The following is a 21,118-nucleotide window of genomic DNA, read 5'->3' on the forward strand; positions in this document are numbered from 1 at the left end:
AGGTAGATTGTTTTAAGGTCCATATTTTCATTAAGCCCTTGAAATCAGGCAAAGGAATGCTGGATGTTAGGCATGGATCCTATCCATCCTTGATAGGATAGGGGTGGTTCTAAGAAATGAAGGAAACGGGAGGATCCACACTGACTTTACTTTCTGCAAAGTGAATGGTGATTGTTTTTCTTACCCTTTTATGTCAGCCCCTTCCCTGGGATCAATGCATGTTGGGAGGAAAAGCCACTTGGCAACGTAGGATTACTAGAGGACAGCGTCACAAGACCGATTACTGTAGTCAGATGCAGAAACAGTTACAGACATTGACTGGTACGTTTCATGATCACAGAATACAGTGGCTGATTATAACCAACTGCCCAGTGAGTAGCAAGAACAACTATGTGGGGTAGTGAGAGCCCTGGTCCGGGGTGGGGCAGAGGGCACCTGCCCAACAGCAGATTTATGTGAGTTTGGGTTCATCACATAATAATGTCATATGTATAGAAATACACTGAGCATTTTAAAAGCATTTTATACGTGCTGGTTATCCGTTTTGTAACAAACCATCCAGTGCTTGTGCTAGGTTGCGTCAGTCATGTCCAACTCTGCGACTCTATGGACTGTAGCCTCCAGTCTCCTCTGTCCATGGGACTCTCCAGGCAAGGACACTGGAGTGGGTTGCCATGCCCTCCTCCAGGGGGTCTTCCCAACCCAGGGATCAAACCCTTGTCTCCTGCATCTCCTGTATTACAGGCAGATTCTTGACCACTAAGCCACTGGGGAAGCTTAGTAAAAAAATTGTCATTCTCTTTCACATTGTGTTCAACTGGATAGTTCTTTTTTGGGTCCCTCCATGCAGTTGCAAGGGCTTCCCCGGTGGGCGCTCAGTGTAAAGAACCCACCTGCCAGTGCAGGAGATTCGGGTTCGATCCCTGGGTCAGGAGCCCCCCTCAAAGAAGGAAATGGCAACCCCCTCCAGTATTCTTGCCTGGGCAACCCCTTGGGCAGAGGGGCCTGGCAGGCTACAGTCCATGGGCTCACAAAGAGTCCGGCACGACTGAGCAACTAAACAACAAGAACAGTTTGTGAAACTCATTCAGTGACAGAACCACGATGGACAGTGTGATCGCGTGATGGGACATGATGCACATGGAGCTGCAGACAAATCGTGAAGCATCTGAAGGCTCCAGTCACTCGTCTGCAAGCCGGGCTGGGATGGCTGGGTCAGCTGCGGACTCTAGGCGGCTTTGTCTGTCCAGTCTCTCCTGTGCCTAGTCTGGGCTTCCTCACGGCATGGAGGACTCAGATAGTTAGACTTCTCACATGGCTGCTGGCATCCCCCAAAGCAAGTATTCCAAGAGGCAGGCAATGGAAGCACCTCTTAAAACACTGGCGCCAACCTTTAAATTTGGGGCCAGAAACTGTCACAGCATCATTTCCGTCAGATATTCCATAGATCAAAACATTCCCAGAGTTCTCCCAGGTTAAAGGGGAAGAGAGATTGACCCCACCTCGCAATAAAAAGAGTGTCAAAGATTGTGTGGCCATCTTTACCTCAAGGCATTACTGAATACTCCTGTGAAAAGGTCCAACTAGGGTCCTCTTCCAGAAATCTGTTTGTAAAAAGATAGTTGTAAAGGATAATTGCAAAACGAGGCTCCAAATAGCACCTTTATTGTCGCTAAAATTGTGTCAAAAGCCACAACCTGCTCTAGCTGAAATAAGAGCTTTCTACCCCTTTCCCCCCTGAATTGAAAGCGGTGGTGGAGGGGGCTGGAGCCTAAATGGGTAACCCTCCAAGACACATGGGGGATTCCCTGGTGGCTCAGACCATAAAGCATCTGCCCGCGGTGTGGGAGACCAGGGTTCGATCCCTGGGTTGAGAAGATCCCCTGGAGAAGGAAATGGCAACCCACTCCAGTACTCTTGCCTAGAAAATTCCATGGATGGAGGAGCCTGGTGGGCTACAGTCCATGGGGTCTCAAAGAGTCAGACACGAGTGAGTGACTTCACTTTTTCTTCCAAGTCACGTCTTGCCCAGAACCAGGAAAGTAGACTCCTGGCTGGACCTGCCAGGTGATGCAAACAAGTCAAGACCCAGAGATCCAAAGAGAGGAGCTTCTGAGACGCTCACGGGCAGCTTCGAAGTGCTCAGCCTCTCCTCCTTGTGGTGGGGTGCCACCGAGGTAGACCAGAAGTGTCCTCGTGGTCCTGCTTTTTCTTGAGAGGTAGAGCCAAATTCTCCATCTCTCGTAGAGCTGTGGGGGAGGACAAGGGGTTTCAGGCGTTCTTCCTTCCTGTAACATTTCACAGGTCCATGCAGGAGACTTTTGCAGAGTATTTAGTTCAGTCCAGTCACTCAGTCGTGTCCAACTCTTTTCGACCCCATGGACTGCAGCACGCCAGGCCTCCCTGTCCATCACCAGCTCCCGGAGTTTACTCAAACTCATGTCCATTGAGTCGGTGATGCCATCCAACCACCTCGTCCTCTGACGTCCCCTTCTCCTCCTGCCTTCAATCTTTCCCAGCATCAGGGTCTTTTCAAATGAGTCAGTTCTTCTCATGAGGTGGCCAGAGTATTGGAGTTTCAGCTTCAGCATCAGTCCTTCCAATGACTATTCAGGACTGATTTCCTTTAGGGTGGACTGGTTGGATCTCCTTGCAGACCAAGGGACTCTCAAGAGTCTTCTGCAACACCACAGTTCAGAAGAAGCATTGAAGAATTGAAGAAGCACCAATTCTTCAGCACTCAGCGTTCTTTATAATCCAACTCTCACATCCATACTTGACCACTGGAAAAACCATATCCTTGACTAGATGGACCTTTGTTGGCAAAGTGATGGCAGAGTCTTACTGGCCCTCTCTTGCAGTGGAGGAAAACTGAGGCTCAGAATAGATTTGCTGACTGGCCAACACACGCCACTCGCTGAAGCCGTCCCTGCTTGTTTCTCTCCATCACCCCTGTTACCATCCCACACAGTCAGTGTGCTTGTTCGTGTGCATGTTGTCTGCCTCTCACTCGAATGTGATCAAAGGCAAAGGATGTGGTTGGAGTGTACCAGATGTGCAAGTACAAGCTCCTATTGTTTGCACACAGGGTGGTGTTCCCTATTGTATTCAGTGAGTACCTTCTGCCTGAAGGGTGCCCCCACGATGAGGCTCTGAGGATGTGGGCTGCCGGCGTCCCTCACTCCTGGCTTCAGGGTGCCAGTGATGGGGGGCACGGGCATTCGTGATGGGTGCTGGTCCCCTGGAGCGTGAGCGGCGTGGGGACAGGACGTCTCCTGTGACACTGGTGCGATCTTCTACGGTGGGTTAGGCTCCATTTCAGGTTATTTGTTCCTGGCTCTGCTGCTGTTTTCTGTGGTGAGTTTCACAGCCAGAAACAACTGCCTGTTTCTAGCTGGGTGCTCAGAACATCAAAATGGTTGTCTGGCTCCTCCACGGATCAACAGACCAATTGAATGTGGCTGAAGTAATCCAGACCCCAGAAGGGTCCTGCAGTTTGATGAGGTTGTGACCATTTTCCCGAGGGATCCCTGCAAGTCTTTTGTAGGAAGTAAAGAAGTAGCATCTCTTTTTTCATTCATGAGAGTCGTCATTTACAGTTTATCAAGAAGGAGAGAGCTGAGTGTTGAAAAGTGCAGAAGGATATAAACAGCAGTTACTAGCGTATTTATAATACTACCACTGTGCTCCAGAGTCTGATAAAACAGACTCTAATAGAGTCTGATAAAAGCCTAGTAATAGAAGAAACTCTTTTACTGAAACATCTTGCAAGGGATTTGTGTGTTTTATCATATTAAAGGCTCCGGAGAATCCTCTGAGAAATGAGTCCCTTCCACTCGACCGTGGGCAGCCTGAGGCCGAGACGCTCAGGGATGGGCCCAGGGTCACAGTCAGAGCCCAAGTTTGAGCCACGATAGTCTAGCTATAGAGCCTGAGTTCTAAGCAACTGTATCACCGGATCCTTTTCCTGTCTTTTCTTTCTTTTTTTGTTGATAACATTTTCAAGGTCTAAAGAGTGTATAAGCAAGCCAATTAATACATCTAGCAAGTAAGCTGTTTGTGTTCTTGAGCTATGTAAGCTTGGTGTGTGTGTGAACAACGCGTAGACATTGCATTCAGTTGTCAAGTATGCTGGAGTGGGAAGGGATTTTAGAAGCAGGGTATTTCAGCTTCCCACCCAATTCAGGAATCCCTGGAGAGTCATCCTTCAGCTTGGCTTGAACTTTAAGGTCAGGTGAGTAAAAATACTAACAACCAGCATAAGAACAGATGCTAATAATTGCTGTAACCATGGAAACAAACTGGAATACAAATGACAAAAAAAAAAGGTTCTTAAAAGAGAATAAAACACACACATGGTAATGACTAGACTTGGGAACTCAGATAAATTAATAAAGACTGGTTAATGGACGACAGTGGTGTTGAGAGATGTACCAGACTGAATGTCTAGGCGTCTATTAAAGATTATCAAACACTTTTATTTGTTCATTTGTTTTGGTAAGATAAATAAGATATTTTGTGTGTTTGTGAAAAAAACCCTAAGATAACTCTTCATGTAATTAAAGAGAAGATGCCTGTCTCCTGAGTGGATTCGGGACATAAAGGATCTGCTACAGAAAACAAATGGTGGAGAATAAAACGCACAGAGGGGCTTTGGTGGCGGCCCGGTGGCTACGACTTTGCCTTTCGATGCAGAGAGTAAAGATTCAGTATCTGGTTGGCAGCTAACATCCCACATGCCTTGTAGCCAAAACATGAAAACATAGCATAAAACAGAAGCAGTATTGTAACAAATTCAATAAGGACTTGAGCCCACATCAAAAAAAAAAAAAAAGAACTTAAAAAGTAAGGAAACAAGCACCAATAATAACCCCAAGTGTGTGCGTTGTGGCAAATACATAGTTTTAAATTCTGTTAGAACGTAAAATGGTTTGAAGAGAACTAAAAAGCAATATTCAGCTATTTGCATTATTACCCAGTGAATAAAATGGTCTAGTCAATTATCACATTGTACAGTATTTTGTTAGTTAATATTGTCTCTAATTACCTTGAAGACAGACTTTATGTCTTACTTACTTTGATATTGCCAGTGTATAGTTGGTATATGGTTGTCAAATATGCATTAAATGATTTAGTTATAAAAAGATAAGTGGATAAAAATATGAGAAAACTAGTATTTAATCAAAAGTATTATACACAAGAGAGTGAGTGGTTTCACACTGATAAATGGTATAATCAATAGTGAAGACATAATAGATTCAAAAGTTTATGTGCCAAAAAGCTTCACTATAAAATATATGGAGCAAAAGCTGTTAGAAATACAAAGATAAATTGGTGGTAAGAGTACGGGCTTTGTCATCAGTCATACTTGGCTCTGAACCACAGCTTTGCTATTGATTAGCTTGGAGCAATTATTCATCCTTTCCGAGCCTCATTGTCGTCTCAAGCATGGAAATAACCTCATTGTGGTGAGGATTAAACGAGCGAATATAGGTAAAATACTGGCCCCAGTAACCAGCCTTTCCTGCCTGCTGGTTCCCTTGATTTTTCAGATAAAATGGGAAGGAAGGCAAAAGGCAGGGAGAAAGGGGAGGCATGGGGATGGGGCGGGAGGACCCTGTTCTGCGTGATACGTATCACTGCCTGGGTGTACCATTATTTATTTTCTTGATGACATCTTTTTGGATAGTCATTAGGTTTTGCTAATATTTTGCTATCATAAATAAGACTGTAATAAATATTCTTAGAAGCATGTCACTTTGCAAATGTGTAAAAGTACTCCAAGCATTAACTTTCATGCTAAAACAAAAGGTGTGTGACTCGTGACTTTAGACTGTTGCCAGATTGCTCTCCAGAACTATCAACAGTCTACACTCTACAGCCAAGTACTGAGAATGTATTTTCTTCATTCTCTTGCCCATTGCATTGTGTTATCAACTTTTTGAACTTTGCGCATCTAATCAGTGGGGGGAAAAAAAAGCACTGAAGCTTTGATTTGCATTCCACTTATTTTAAATGAGGTTAAGCCTCATCCTGGAGACTTAAGAATCTTTTAGTATTTTTTCCATTTATATTCTTCACCCATTTTTTGTTAGTGTTCTTTACAGTTTAAGGAAACTGACCTTTTGTAAGTTATAAATGTGTTTCCCATTTGTCTTTTAACTTTGTTTTATGGTATATTTTTCATGCAGAAATTTTTAAAATGCTTATATAGTCAAATTTATGAATCTTTTCAAAATGTCATTCAGGATATATGTCCCAGGTAAAAGGACTTACCTTCCCTTAGATTATTTTAAAAGGTCATTTTTTCTTTTAATATTTATTGGTTCCATTGTTTATGTCTTGATCCATCTGTAATTTATTTTGTTGAAGGTGTATTGTTTTAAGATGACCTCTACATTTTATGTGCTAAAAAACCAGTTATGCTAATAATTCCATGCCTTTTGATGTCTAACACAAAGATATGGAGACCAGGCAACCAGTTCCAGATACCAGCCAGGTGGTTGTTGAAAAGAAGTATGTCCAGACAAAGATCTGTATAACTACCAATTATGAGAAAACAGATTTCTGCTCTTCCAAGAAGAAAGAACATTTTAACAATTAGGCCTGCAATGGAATCGGCTTTATTGCAGGTTTCTTTGTGGCTGAGTGAACTAACTATTTTTCAGAGTATTCCAGGAAGCCTGCATTCCTCTGCCTGCCTTTTAAGAAGAGCTTTGCATTTTACAATGAGCATCATTAGCAAGCAGTTCTTGGGAAATAAGCACCTATAGTAATGGGATATATAGACTCTTACTGTCTAAATAGCAAAATGAATTTCCTGGGAATCACGTACATCATGCTGGAGGTAGAAGTTCCTAAGATGGTCCATTGTAGTGATCACAGACTGAGCTTCAGAGGGCCCGTTTCAGTCCCAGCTGTGTGCCCGGCTGCACATAACCCCGAGCCTCAGTTTCATTCTTTTTTGTTGTAATATTTATTTGCTGCATCAGGTCTTACTTGCAGCGTGTGGGATTCTCTCTAGCTGCAGTGCATTGGCTCAGTAGTTGAGCTCAAAGGCTTAGTTGCTCCATGGCATGTGAGATCTTAGTTCCTCGACAAGGACTAGACCCTGCATTGGAAGGCGGATTCTTAACCACTGGACCACGAGGGAAGTCCCTGAGCTTCAGTTCCTTCAGCTATAGAATGGGAATATAGTACTACCAACTATAAGGGATTATTGTCAGGCACTCTTGAAAGTTCAAATGCTCAATAAGATACTACTATTTTTATTATTATCCTGTTTCGGTAAAATTCCTTTGCTAGCATTTTTTTTTTTCTTTCAGCAAGTATATTTAATGAGTGCCCATTGGTTACTAAACACTGTACTGGATTCTGGGGCATAAAAAAGATTAAACCAGGTGCCTATTATCAAAGACCAGAGTTTTAGGTTGTACTAGAAGTATGGGAGCAAGATGTTGATAAAAATCTACTGTTAGATCAATAAAGGCAAAAGCCCTGTACAAACTGGAGGAGGGGTGGCACCCAGAGCGAAGTAACTTCTGTTGGCAGCCAGCCTGTGGGTGAGCGCCGGCTGGCAGGACAATCAAGTGGGCGTTTCCTTCCCACCCTCCAAACCCAGAGAGCCCCCTTCTTTCATGCAGGAAACGAGAGATGACAGCGCCGGATCAGGTCCTAATGCACAGACTTGCATGAACCCAGTTCCTCTTTTCATCCTGATTAGAGGATAAAGGAAATGGGTTTCCTGGCTGGGCTCATCCTGGTAAACATTTTGCCTGCTTTGCAGAACCGCCACCCTAGTGAAGTGCAATTTGCTGGACCTGCAGTTGGAAAACAGCAGGGCCTTTGTCAGAGAATAGAGCTGTCGTGACCGGGAGGACGTTTCTGCAGACGCTGGGGTGTCTCTTGCCTCATGCCAGCTGGTGCTATTAGTGCTCTTTTATGTAACTCTTGAAATTCGCTCTAATCAATTCTGAGAGTAAAGCTGGGGCATAATGAGTAATCAAATTCAGTTCTCTGGAATCCGGAGTAGAGGTGGTTTTAAACGTGGTGTTGTCTCATTGGAAGAGAAAAAACCTCTGAGGGGCTGAGAAAAAGAGGTCGATATTTTTGTAAAGCATCATATGGGTTCCTTTCCTGTGGTTTTATTTTGAAAGAACCAGCAGTCCATGAGCTGAAGCACGTATGTCTTATTAGTCTCTGCCAGCTGCTGGAATACTATAGACTGGGCACCTTGTGAAAAACAGCACTTTCTTTCTCACAGGTCTGGGGGCTGGAAATTCAAAATCAAGGTGTCAGTGTGGTGGGGTAAGGGCTCTCTTGTGGGGCGCAGACTTCTCATTGTACCCTCACCTAAGGAAGGAGGCTTGAGGGATTTCTCTGGGGTCTCTTTTGTAAGAGTGTTAATCCCATTCATGAGGGCTCCACCCTCACTTCCTAAGCACCTTCCAAAGACTCTGCCTGTTCATCACGCTGGGCACTAGGATGTCAGTGTATGAAAGGGGCAGGGAGAAACATTCAGACCGTAGTAACATGGGTAACTGGAGCCCATGAGCTTATGTGAATCCTGCAGAATGACCCGAGTTACCATTTTGATAAAAAGAAACACTTCTATAAAAGTTTCTAGTGGCTTCACAGGGTAACCTATATCGAGCATAGGGTGTACCAACTGTGACCCATGGGCCATTTCCGGCTCACACCCTTTTATCGGGCTGTTTATCTGCCAGGAATTAAGTTGTGTGTGTTGTTTCCTGGCGCTGTGGGTGTCAGAGGCTCGGGTCTTCTGATGTCTTTGTTTCTGTGTTCTCTGTGGTCTCGGGTTTCCCTGGAGACTCCGTTAAAACTAGGATCTGAGCCTTGGCGTTAGCAGTGACCACCTGTTAGACGGTAGCCGAATTGATGCGGTGCAGAATGTACGGGGAGGGAACGCACTCTTTTTTTTTTTACATATTACAGTCTTACTTTTTATTTAATGATACATGCTTCAATTTTTCACACTTGTAATTATTTCCTTTTTCCTCCAGTTTTATTGAGATATCATTGACATGAAATGTAATTATTTCTTTATCATTTTATCACAAGCTTTCTGGGCTTCCCTTGTGGCTCAGCTGGTAAAGAATCTACCTGCAATGCGGGGGACCCAGGTTCAATCCCTGGAAGGTCTCCTGGGAAGACCCCCTGGAGAAGGGAAAGGCTACCCACTCCAGTATTCCTGCCTGGAGATCCCATGGACAGAGGAGCCTGGCGGGCTACAGTCCATGGGGTCAAAGAGTCAGACACGATCAAGTGACTAACACACACACACTCTTCTCACTGTACACTTCCGTTTAATTTTTTTAAACTTCCGTTTTGTATTGGAGTATAGCCGATTAACACTACAGTGATAGTTGCAGGTGGACTACATATATACTATATATATACTATATATAGTATGTATTATACTATATATAATACATGTACCCCTTCTCCCCAAACTCCTCTCCCATCCAGGCTGCCACGTAACACTGAGCAGAGTTCCCTGTACAGTAGGTCCTTGGTGGTTTCCATTTAAATACAGCCGTGTGCGCGTGTGGATCCCAGACCTTCCTAACTACCCTGGGAGCTCTCTCTTGCCCGGGCGTGCTGTGCTTTCGGGCTCGGGGTGCATCGCTGACGGCTGTGGACGCCCCTGACCACTTTAGTTTTGTGATGCCGCTTTCACGTAGGCACGCTATGGAAGTGTTAAGTTGCTCAGGTGTGTCTGACTCTCTGCAACCCCGTGGACTGTAGCCTGCCAGGCTCCTTTGTCCATGGAATTCTTCAGGCAAGAATAAATGTGTTCAAAATGTGGTTTTCAATTCTTAAGTTACCAAGAAGTATACTGCTTTTGGGAGGGAGTGTGCTCATTTATCAAAAAAGTATTCGAAGCGGACTACCAACGTAATCTCAGGAAGTAATAACCAGGGAACGGGGAGAAGTTCCTGAATGTTTATAAACAGGCAGAAATACGTGAACATACCCGGGCTGATCGTAGCTCTGCTGATCATGTTGGCTGCTCCCAGTCCTCTGAAGGCTGCCTTGGGTTTCATGCAGAAAAGAAGCTAAACCACTAGCTGTCGAGCTTATGTATATCCTCTGATACAGAACGAGTTTACTATGATCTCCATAGAGAATAGGGACTTTAGAACTCATGGCCATAACCTGTTTTTAACTCTTTCAGTCCTGATAGTTATGTGTGGTGTTGCTCTTCAGTTGCCCAGTCATGTCTGACTCTTTGCCACCCCATGGACTGCAGCGCGCCAGGCCTTCCTGTCCCTCACCATCTCCTGAAGTTTGCCCAAGTTCATGTCCATTCCATCCATGATGCCATCCAGCCATCTCATCCTCTGCCGCCCTCTTTTCCTTCTGCCCTCAATCTTTCCCAGCATCAAGGACTTTTCCAATGAGTCAGCTGTTCACATCAGAGATGACAGAAATACTGGAGCTTCAGCATCAGTCCTTCCAACGCGTATTCAGGGTTGATTTCCCTTAAGATTGACTGGTTTGATCTCCTTGCTGTCCAAGGGACTCTCAGGAATTAGGGTTCTGTGTAACTAACATAACACGTAGCTATATGTATTATAGCTGTGAGATTCAGAAATACTTCTTGATCTTAAGTGGGTTGATGCAGGGGAAGCTCTGTGATGGGCTTATATAATAGGGTGGCTGTAGGCAGCAAGTAATATACAATCTTGATTTCCTTATTCATTGATGATAACTTCCATGAGGTTCAGAGTCTTGAGGAAAGTGAGATGACCACGGTAGCCTCCTGGGTCCTCTTTGGAGGCTGTAGAGTTAAGGTCAGCCTAGTTCATGATTCAATAGCAGCTTTGAGTCTTCTGGCTGTGTCCCCAAATTGCAGCCTTGATTGCACAATATGCTGTGGTTTGGCACGGAAACAAAGGTGTATTTCTTTGCCTTCTCTTAGATTCGTTATCAGAGTGATTGTGAAATCCCCCCAGGAGGTCTTGTAAGTGAGCCATCAACAGATGACATTGCATGTAAATGGAGCTGGAGAAACAGTGAGCCAAGGACCTCGCAGGAGTGAATAAGGCACAAATGAAGAGCATGTGCTTGACTGTCTTGCAGCTCTCATAGAATTTAGACTTGATAAAGACTTGCAACTGGGTGCAGAAATCGCCTGCATGAAACCTGTGTCCTGTGACCATCCTCCAGGCCCTTTTTGGATGTGTCCAGAGGTGGGGAGCTCAGCGCCCCTCTCAGCCCACGCGTGGGACGGCTCACTCTGATTCCGTTGGCCAGGGAGCTCATGGTTGCAAGTGACTCCACACCTAAACTCATTTTAGGAAAAAGAAACCTTTTCAGCTCTCTTGACAAAACTTGGGAAGGGCAGGTTTCAAGGATGAGCGGCCTGGAAATCCACCCGTTTTCCACCCGCTCCCTGTCTCCCTCAGCCCCCCTTTCCTCGTCTGTCTCTGAGTCTTGCTGTTCTTCTCCTCCATTCTGAGCAGGGGTTGGCTTTCTCCGCTTAGTGGGAAACGGCCGCCCGCAGCTTCCTCGGTTCACGAGTCCATGCTTCACAGTTGGAAAGGGTTTCGTGTTTTTCTTTCTGGTTCTTGTGCTCCCTGTTGAGGGGGATGATCTCGTCAGCTTACCTCCCATCTGGTCTCTGTACTCATTCAGCCAAAGTAGCCAGGAAGGAAGGACACCCCCGCTGGAATGCTACGGTTGGAATAAAAAGAAGTCTTTCACAGAAAAAGGAGGAATGTCAGACTGATGAATCTAGGGGTGGACATTAGAGACATCTAGGGTGCTTGAGAATGCTTTCCTAAATAAAAATTGAATGTTCGTACTTCGAGTTTTGTCTCCTCCTGAAAGACAGAATGCGTTCATCCTTCCTTCTTTGTGACCTTTCAGATCTGTGAACAAAGGTTCCTCATCTGACCGTCTAGACTGCTGCAGAGTCCCCTGGCCTCGGGTCCCGTCTGTGGGTGACCTTCCCATTTCCCTCCAACGCCTCAGGAGCTTCTTGGACATCGCCCTCCTCACCCTCTTCCCGAAGCTTCCCCTTCATTGTGCTCAGCTGGCCTTGGCAGCTGTGGGCCTGTTACCCAGGGTCCTGTAGGAATGCAGTTCTTTCAGTAGAAAACAGGTTTGGGAACCTGATAGATTTGTTTTGATTCCATCTCTCCCACTGAGTAAGACTGTGACCTTGAGAAACGGACTCAGCCTTTCGCAGTGTTCTCATGAGGACTTTGGACTAATACCTAATAGCTCCAGGTCTGACATTTAAGTAGGCACCCAAATAAATGCCCATCAGGCTCCTCTGTCCACGGGATTTTCCAGGCAGCAATACTGGAGCGGGTTGCCATCCCCTTCTCCAGGGGATCATCCGACTAGGGATCGAATCCCAGTTTCCCGCGTTGCAGACGGATTCTTTACCATCTGAGCCACCAGGGAAGCAACCCTCCCGCCCCCAAATAAATGATAGCTGTTGTTATTGTCATCATGATTGTTACCTTAATTCCTGACATCCCACAGGTAAGGGACGTGTGGTCAGAGACCCAATCCTCTATGATTGGTCTGTGGAGAAAGAGACGAGACTTTTCCTAACCTGGAAAAGGAAAAACAGATTGGCAGGCACAGCCTGGGCCTCGGGGCTTCGGTTTCTCCTTCCTGCAGGCTTCAGATTTCAGTCGCTGTGCTCAGGCCTCTGGGCACGTAGCAGGAGGTTTTCTCTTGTTCTACCTGAGGCCTTAGGCCAATTGTCTTAAGGGAAATAAAAGCTCTATTATCCCAAGCTAGGGAATTGGACGGAACTTGAATTCCATCCAGGTCAGCTATTAGAGACCCTAAAGGTAGAGATGATTCTTTTCTGGGGCTTTCCTGGGAGTGCCAGCCCAACTGGTTCAGCTCAACTGAAGGAAGAATGTTCTCGTATCACTACTCTGGGGAAATGTCTTGGCATTTGAATCTCTCCAGATTTTGGCTCTAGCTCAGTTTGCCAGATTTAATTCCCTTTACTTTCTAATACTTACCTTCTGCCATTCAGAAAAGGGCAATTTAGTGTCCCCAGAGCTTGCTCTGTAAATGAATACCTCTGAAATTTCCCTACATCATTACCCAAGTGGATGTCCTGCACCAAACTAAATCCATCTTTACCACCTTATCCATCCATCCACATCCATCTGTTCATCCATTGAATAAAGTAGTATTTGTTCTTTTCTATTATTAGTGTTCAGTTCCAGGTACTGGGTGTGACTGACATCAAGTTCTTGGCCTTGTGGAGTTTACATTCTAGTGAAAGAAACAGAAAACCAATACATAAATTAATGCATTAATGTCAGGAGTGTTGAGTGTTGTAATGAAAATGAAAACAAAGTGAGGAAATGGAAAATGCTGTTGGGGCTGAGGAGGGTGGGGGAATAATCATTAGATACGCTCGCTAGGAATCCTAGAATCTTACTGACTTGGAGGATTGAGCAATGGAAGGCCAGCTAGCCCAGAATACCACCTAATTCTCTGAAAGTAACTAGCCATGGAGACAACACATCGTGCTCTTAAGAGCGAGCCACGGGGACGGCCTGGTGGCCCAGTGGTTGCGTCTTCGCCTTCCAGTGCAGGACGTGTGGGTTCCATCCCTGGTTGGGGAGCTTAGATCCCACAGGCCTTGTGGCCAAAAAACTAAACCATAAAACAGAAGGCAATATTGTAACAAATTCAATAAAGACTTTAAAAATGGTCCACATTAACAAAAAATCTTAAGAAAAATAAAAGATCAAACCATGGATTCACCTGGGTTTGAACTGCAGCTCAAACACTTGTACCTTACTTGCCACTGTCTCAGAGATGACATTTTTTTAAGTGATACATATTTAATATTAGTTGCATATTTTATTTATTTTACATTTGATAATGTGTGTGTGTGTTTCGCTAAACGCTGTGTTTCTGGGAACTTTAACTTCTCCAAGTTCCGTGACCTGAGGTCAAATTGGATTTTTCATTACCTTTTTGTCTAATGAACAGAGTAACCCTGCTCTCCTGTTAGACTTGGCTCTCGTTAACTCTCTCTTTAAATTTGATACCCCTTTCTCACTCTGTATGTTGTTTCTAATGAGACATATATATCACACAGTGTTTTGGGGAGGTTTACAGGCAAGAAGAATACAAGACCATCACTGACAATGGATCACAGGTTATGATGTCAAGATTCTCCAGAACATCCCGATGAGCCGCGTGTTGGGCAACAGCATTTGTGTCTGACTGCTTTAAGCTAGCACAGGGTGAAGGGAAGAGAATGGGTCAAGAAAGTTACCTGATCATAACGGCTGACGTTTATTGGGCACCCACTGTGTGCAGACACTGGACTCAACTCTTACAGGATGTTTCTTTTTTAATCCTCATACTATTATTATCCCCCACTTCCAGAAAAAGAAATGGAAGCTTACAGAGTAAAAATCAGTACCTTAAGAGGTTATAACTAATAAGTGATGGAGCTGCTGGTTTGAGAACTTATTTCTTAATCTAAAATAGTTCACTGGCCCACGAGGGAAGAAAGCTTTAGTCACGAGCCAAATGCAGAAGGGAGAAGAAAAACCATGACCAGATGTAAAGGCAGGCATTTGCTTCCAGGGCCAATAACAATATTGTCACCACTGCAGGTAGAAACACGATTGACAAGGATAGACTTCTTACACGTAAGATGTACCCTTTAACACAGAGAGCGACCTCATGGCTGCCGGGGGGAAGAGTGAGGGGAAGTGGTATTTAGGGGGTTGGGGATGGACAGGTATACACCGCTATACTTAACACGGATAACCAGCAAGGCCCTACTGTAAGTACGGGGGGCCCTGCTCAGTGCTACGTGGCAGCCTGGATGGAGGGGAGTTTCTGGGAGAAGGGACACGTCTGTGTATGGCTGAGTCCCTTTGAGTCCACCTGAAACTGTCACATCATTTGTAATCAGCTGTACTCCAATATAAAATTAAAAGTTTTTTTTTAAAAAATCTAGCCTTTGAGATTTAATTTGTATGGATATCTGAAGGAACCGTGTAAAAAAGAAGTGGAAGTAAACGCATATAAAGTGGCTTTGTTGAACTCTTCTGTCCCAAATTCTCTCTTCTACCCAGTTGTCATGTCTGAAATTCCTTCATTAGTGACTAATGTCCTGGCATGGTTTTTCTAGGTGTCCTGGTAATGTGGGCCACACATCCATAGCCTGTCAGATTTCATCAAAATTCAGAGTTTCTCTTTTCACACCTACTGCCCCCAGTCTCCTGCCCTGAGATGACTTAGGTCCTCTCTTGGTCTCTGGCTTCCACGTGAGTCTCACTCCATCAACACTTCTGCATCCTGTGAATCTGCCCCCGCTCCTTTGTTCTCTAGAGCAGACAGTGCCTGATGATGGGTGAGTCATTAGCTGGAATCCCTTAGCCGTAGATAATATGATTCCTCTCCTTAACACACAGGATCATCATCTTTAAGCAGCAGGCTAATTCTGTGAGTCTTCAGCATCTGAATCATAGAATCTTAGGTTGAGGGGATGGCTCGAGGAAGCAGACAGGGTTCTTTTAAATTCTCCAGGAGCCTTTCCACATTCTTGAGTCACAGTCCCCTTTGCTTGTGCATAAAAGCTGGTACTGCTTATAAAGTGGAAGCCAGCCCTTCGTGTTCCACCTGACACCTCATGACAGATGGAAATGTCTCTTCCGCTTCTCCTTATCGCTCAGCATCCTTCTCTGAACAAATGAGCATCTGTGACCCTTAGTGAGTCAGTTCCATTTAAACAGAAGGCCAGATACACCCTGGTGTATTCAATTATTATATAATCAATTCCCTTTCCTGCAGCATCTTTCTTCCAAGGGTCAGAGAGCACTTTACAAACTGTATTGGCAACATTATCACGAGTCGGAGCACAGTGACCAGCATCTGAGGACAGTGATTTAAGAGAGAATGAATATAAAGGGATGAATTCGATTTCGGTCCGTGAACAATGAGCACTCCGTGTGTTACCTCTGTGAGGGGGCACCGAGAGAAACCAGCCAGACGGATTCATCGCTGTTGAAGGAATTGCAAGCAAGCCGGTGGGCACTGGGGGGTTAGGAACTAGCAAGTCAGTGCCCACTGTGGACACTTGGTCAATCTCTGTAGAATGACCAGCCATAGACATGCATTAGTTCAAAGTATTTGTTGAGTTCCTGCTGTGTGGCAGACACAGGGCTCAGCCCTGGGGATTGTAGAGGCGTGGGGACACGCTGCGGGGGGCAGTAGGGAATGAGGGCACCGTGGTGCCGGGCTTCAGGGGACTCGGCTGCAGACGCGTGAGATATACCCAGATAACCCAGATGATTAGAAGACACACTGAACAAACCAGTGAAGATGAAACGTATAGAGCAGAGGTTACACAACTGGCATGTTTACAACAACCGGCTCAGAGTATAAAAAGTCATTTTGTGAAAAATCGGGAGGTCATACACACCTGCCCGCCCGCCCAGCTCCCATAGACGCACGCGCGCTCCACAGGTTTTGAGCTTCGAGTCTCTCAGAGCTGGGAACCTGGGCCCCTCATCCCGCTTCGGACATCTGTCTGGCTTAGAGGTGGCTGGCTCACGGAGCCACGGCTGCCCCGGCGCCCTGTGCGCAGTACGGCCGGGGGCGCAGAGGCGAGTGCTCTCGTTTGCATGTGTTGCCTGGCTGCCTCCCCAGTTTGAAACTGCTGCTGCAGGGTGCAGTGGGGAATGAAGGAGGAAGGTGTCAGTCCTATTTTGAGAAGTGTCAGAGAGGAAGTGTTGTTAAAAGCTGAGGTGTTAATTAGGTGGCAAACGGTGGATGGACATTCCATTCAGAGGGGACTAGAAAAGGGAAGTCAAGCAAATGCATGAACTGTCAGGGGAACTGTGAGGTTTTTCCTGAAGCAAGAAAATGTCATTTCCTGGAGAGAAAGAGAAAGGCCAGATCATGGGGGACTTTGCTGGGTCAGCTAAGAAATGTGGACCTGTTGACAGCTGCCTCCTCTCAGCAACGCTTTCTACCCGAAGGTGACAGTTGTTGTCCAGTCAGTGAATCGTGTCCAAGTCTTTGCGATCCCGTGGACTGCAGCAGGGCAGACTCCTCTCTCCTCTACTGTCTCCCAGAGTTTGCTTAAATTCATGTCCACTGAGTAGGTGATGCTGTTTAGCCATCTCATCCTCTGTCATCCCCTTCTCCTCCCACCTTCAATCTTTCCCAGCATCAGGGTCTTTTCTAATGAGTCAGCTCTTCGCATCAGGTGGCCAGAGTGTTGGAGTTTGAGCTTCAGCATCAGTCCTTCCAATGAATATTCAGGATTGATCTCCTTTAGGATGGACTGGTTGGATCTCCTTGCAGGCCAAGGGACTCTGAAGAGTCTTCTCCAACACCATAGTTCAAAAGCATCAATTCTTCTGCGCTCAGCCCTCTTCATGGTCCAACGTTCACATACATGACTACTGGAAAAACCATAGCTTTGGCTATATGGACCTTTGTCAGCAAAGTCACGTCTCTGCTTTTTAATAGTGAATTCAGCTTCTAAAACAAATGAGTTAAAGATAAAGCCACTTATTTACTAAGGCCAGAATCCTAAGCTCATTCTTAATTCTTCTGTCTCTACCCTTTCTTGAACTTATTATTGAATCCTGCTAATGCCACCTCTAAATAGTCCTTGATTTCCATCCCTTTCCATCATCATCTCCTGTTTACTGCATTCCTTCCAAGACCTTGCACACTTCCCACGTGTTTTTTTTTCTGGTCACCTCAGGTCTTCCTACATACTGTCTCTCTGCCTAGGTCTTAATTTCCCTGTAACAAGCTCTTGGTCACCACCGTTCAAGTCCCAGCTTAACTAACTCAAGGTAACTAGCTCTGAAGTGGTCCTGCTCCCTATTTCTTCTTGTACAAGATATGGTTTTCCACTGTATGTTCTCAAAACATCCTTATGCTTCTCCACCATAGAACATGTAAAGATTTTATTGCTCGTGTGATTATCTGCGAGGTGGCCCTCACCATCATTCAGCTGTAAAGTCCAAGAGAACAAGGATAGGTTGCTATCTGTCTTTCCTACTCCATCACCAGGCCCATCCCCAAGTTGGTGCTACCGTATCGTATGAGTCATGTTATCTTTGTGGAGTAAAACTTATAAAAATGCTGATAATAAATAATAAACATAGTGCTTTGCATTACTAATGATTCTGTGGGGTATAATCCCTGTGTATAATCCCTGCCATAGTGTTGCTGAGGGGTAATGACAGAGCCACTGGCCATGTGAGCAAAGGCGTCTATTTATCCATGTTCCATCCATTCTAGCTGAACACACTGGAGGCTCATTGTGGGTCTGGTATTGTTTTAGGAGCTAGACAGAGAGCCATCTCTGTGTGTGCCCTTGATGAGTGCATAAATGAAGGAGGCAGGAAAGAATGAACAGAAAAAAAGAAGGAAGGAAGTTAGAATAATGAGCCTAGTGGTGGAATAATCTGTCTCTAGTAGAGAGGCCTGGCCTTGAAAGATAACATGAGCTTTCTTAATACTTTTTTTTTTAAGATAGTTTATTTATTTATTTGGCTCTGCTGGATCTTGTTGTGACATGAGGGATCTTTGATCTTTGTTGCATCATATGGAATCTTTATTTGTGGCAGGCGAACTCACTTGTTGCGTGTGGGGTCTAGTTCCCTGACCAGGGATGGATCCCAGGTCCCCTGCATTGGGAGCATGGAGTCCTAGACACTGGACCACCAGGGATAAGACTTTTTAACCCTGAAAATAATGATTGTTATTATGCAGTTGAAAAATTGAAAGTGGAAGTCTCTAGCCACATCGCATGATTCCTAGAAATTAACAAAGTGAAGTCTTTAAAGCTTGGGAAGAATCAGGTAACATCTTTAATGCAAAGATTTGAATGGTCGGTTCACCCAAAGAAGAAACAGAATGGATTCCTAAGGAGTTAGGTAAGCTCACAGATGGGCACTTTAGCAGACAGGGACTCCTAGATCAGCACAGACTTTTCCATACTAATGTATGTGTTGTGTGTTGGTCGCTCAGTTGTGTCCAACTCTTTGCGACCCCGTGAACTGTAGCCCACCAGGCTCCTCTGTCCATGGGACTCTCCAGGCAAGAATACTGCAGTGGGTTGCCATTCCCTTCTCCAGGGGATCTTCCTACCCTGGGATCGAACCCAGGTCCCCCGAATTGTGGGCAGATTATTTACAATCTGAGCCACCAGGGAAGTATTTCAAGCCAATCTGCTAGACTCCAGCGAGCTGGGCTTTCAGGGGAGAGGTAAAGATGAGAAAGATAGCTAGCTCCTAACTTCCTCCAAGTCTGTTTCAGTTTTCTTCATTGCAAACCTTTATCAACATTTTTCACAAACCTTTCCTAGTAACCAAGAAACTCACAGGCAACCGCAAGACAGGGACCTCTTCATAATGTACACACAACCAACCACAGGATACTACCAGAGAAGCAGAATGAAATAAAAACGCCAGGCACATACAGAGACAGACTGTAGGAGTTTATAAACAGTGTACATGGAGTGGAGTTTTCCTGGTGGCTCAGATGGTAAGGAATCTGCCTGCATGGTGGAAGACCTTGGTTCGATCCCAGGGTTGGGAAGATCCCCTGGAGAAGCGCATGGCTTCACTCCAGTATTCTTCCCTGGAGATTTCTGCAGACAGAGGCGCCCAGTGGGCTGTAGTCCATAGGATTGCCGAGAGTCGGATACGACTGAGTGATTAATACTTTCACAAATTTTTGACTTTCACATACATGGAATACATGTATTCAGTATACTGAATACAGTAAACAACTCTTATATATAGAAAAATCAATAAATTTAAATAGTCTTTAAAAAAAGAGAGAGTGCTTTGGCTTCTTGGTAAGCAGTCTGGTCAATCGCTAGCATATAATATAGGGAATTATTTACGACAGCCTTGGTCATGTCAAGATTCTACAAACGTATAAAGAGGAAAGAGAAGGCTTTTCTTTTCTCTTTTATTTTCATCTGCAGCCCTTGAACTGTTGGAAGGTTTGCCCTAGTGGTTAATTTTTAAAGTTGAGAAAAGCAGGTTGGAAAAACTAGCTAGAAATAGGATCTGACCCAGACCTCCTAACAAATCCCTTAGAGGCTGTCTTCTAAACTTTTTCCAGACTGTCCTCTGATTCAGAGCTTGAAAAAGCAGGCAAACTGGAAGATTATTATGAATATGACCAGTGTTTGAAATTATATTTGTATTACTTACATTTCAACTGTTAGTGAAGTAGCCACCCTTTACTATTTCCTTTCTGGGTTCCAGGCACTGGACTACCCTTTACACATATAATTACTAACAATGATGAAATCGCTAAAGGGTTGGTATTATTATTTCTTGTATTTTTAGAAGAGGGAAACGAGGCCCAGAGGGATGTCAACTCAAAGGCCCACAGCTGTGAAGTCACAGGGCCGAGGACTCCCAACACCTGGGTCTGTCTGCCTCCAAAGCCTGGGCTATTTCCACTGCACTGGGCTTGATGAAACCAGAACACTGCCTTCAGTGAACAAGGATGTGGCATTAGTACCATGCTGGCCTTTTGCTGGGCACTTAAGTATTAATGACATTACCCCGGAAGAAATGTTTGTATTTTATTTTCCTTTGGAATTCTCTGCCTTGACAAGCACCAAGATGCCTCCGCTTCTCTGGGCAGCTCCAAAGTGGTCCTGTGGCCCCTGATGCAGGAATCTGACTTTCCCAGATACCATATCACTTGACCATCCTTCTTCCTCTCTCATCTTTACAATTCCTTTATGTGCCAGATGCTTCAGAAAACAGATCCTTTGTATTGAATTTCCAGACCACGGTTCCCAGACCGCGGAAGGATGAGGACCAAAATATTTTTTTTATTCCATCAGCTCTATTTTTTGTGGATGGATATATTTTTAGAGCCAGTTGAAAAGGAGGGGGAGAAAAACCCACTCCCAAACAAACAACTCCCTGATCTAATACAGAGAATGCAGGAGTCTTCACGTCCACGAGAATGGACAGGATGTCAACTGTTGCTACAACAGAACTTGTTTGAATCGAGTCAGAATGTAACGTGTCTGAGAGAAGGCCTGTGTGCAGAGCAGGAAATGGGCTGAGAGGTTTGGGTTGATTAG

At 45.0% G+C, this 21,118-nt stretch overlaps 1 protein-coding gene and 1 long non-coding RNA gene across 4 annotated transcripts in view; one reads left to right on the plus strand and one right to left on the minus strand.

The window, feature by feature from the left end:
* The window catches only part of SNTB1 (syntrophin beta 1), a 242,530-nt gene that overhangs the window by 35,737 nt on the left and 185,675 nt on the right, over positions 1 to 21,118 (plus strand). The window lies entirely within an intron of this gene.
* LOC145511481 (uncharacterized) lies at positions 9,910 to 21,003 on the minus strand. The gene is made up of 2 exons (XR_014057892.1): positions 20,226 to 21,003; positions 9,910 to 13,275 (listed from the first exon to the last, which is right to left on the minus strand). It is a non-coding gene; the product is annotated as an uncharacterized LOC145511481 (long non-coding RNA).

This window comes from Giraffa tippelskirchi, chromosome 6 (assembly GCF_054371585.1).
Source record: "Giraffa tippelskirchi isolate mGirTip1 chromosome 6, T2T-mGirTip1v1.2.pri, whole genome shotgun sequence".
NCBI classification, from domain to species: Eukaryota; Metazoa; Chordata; class Mammalia; order Artiodactyla; family Giraffidae; genus Giraffa; species Giraffa tippelskirchi.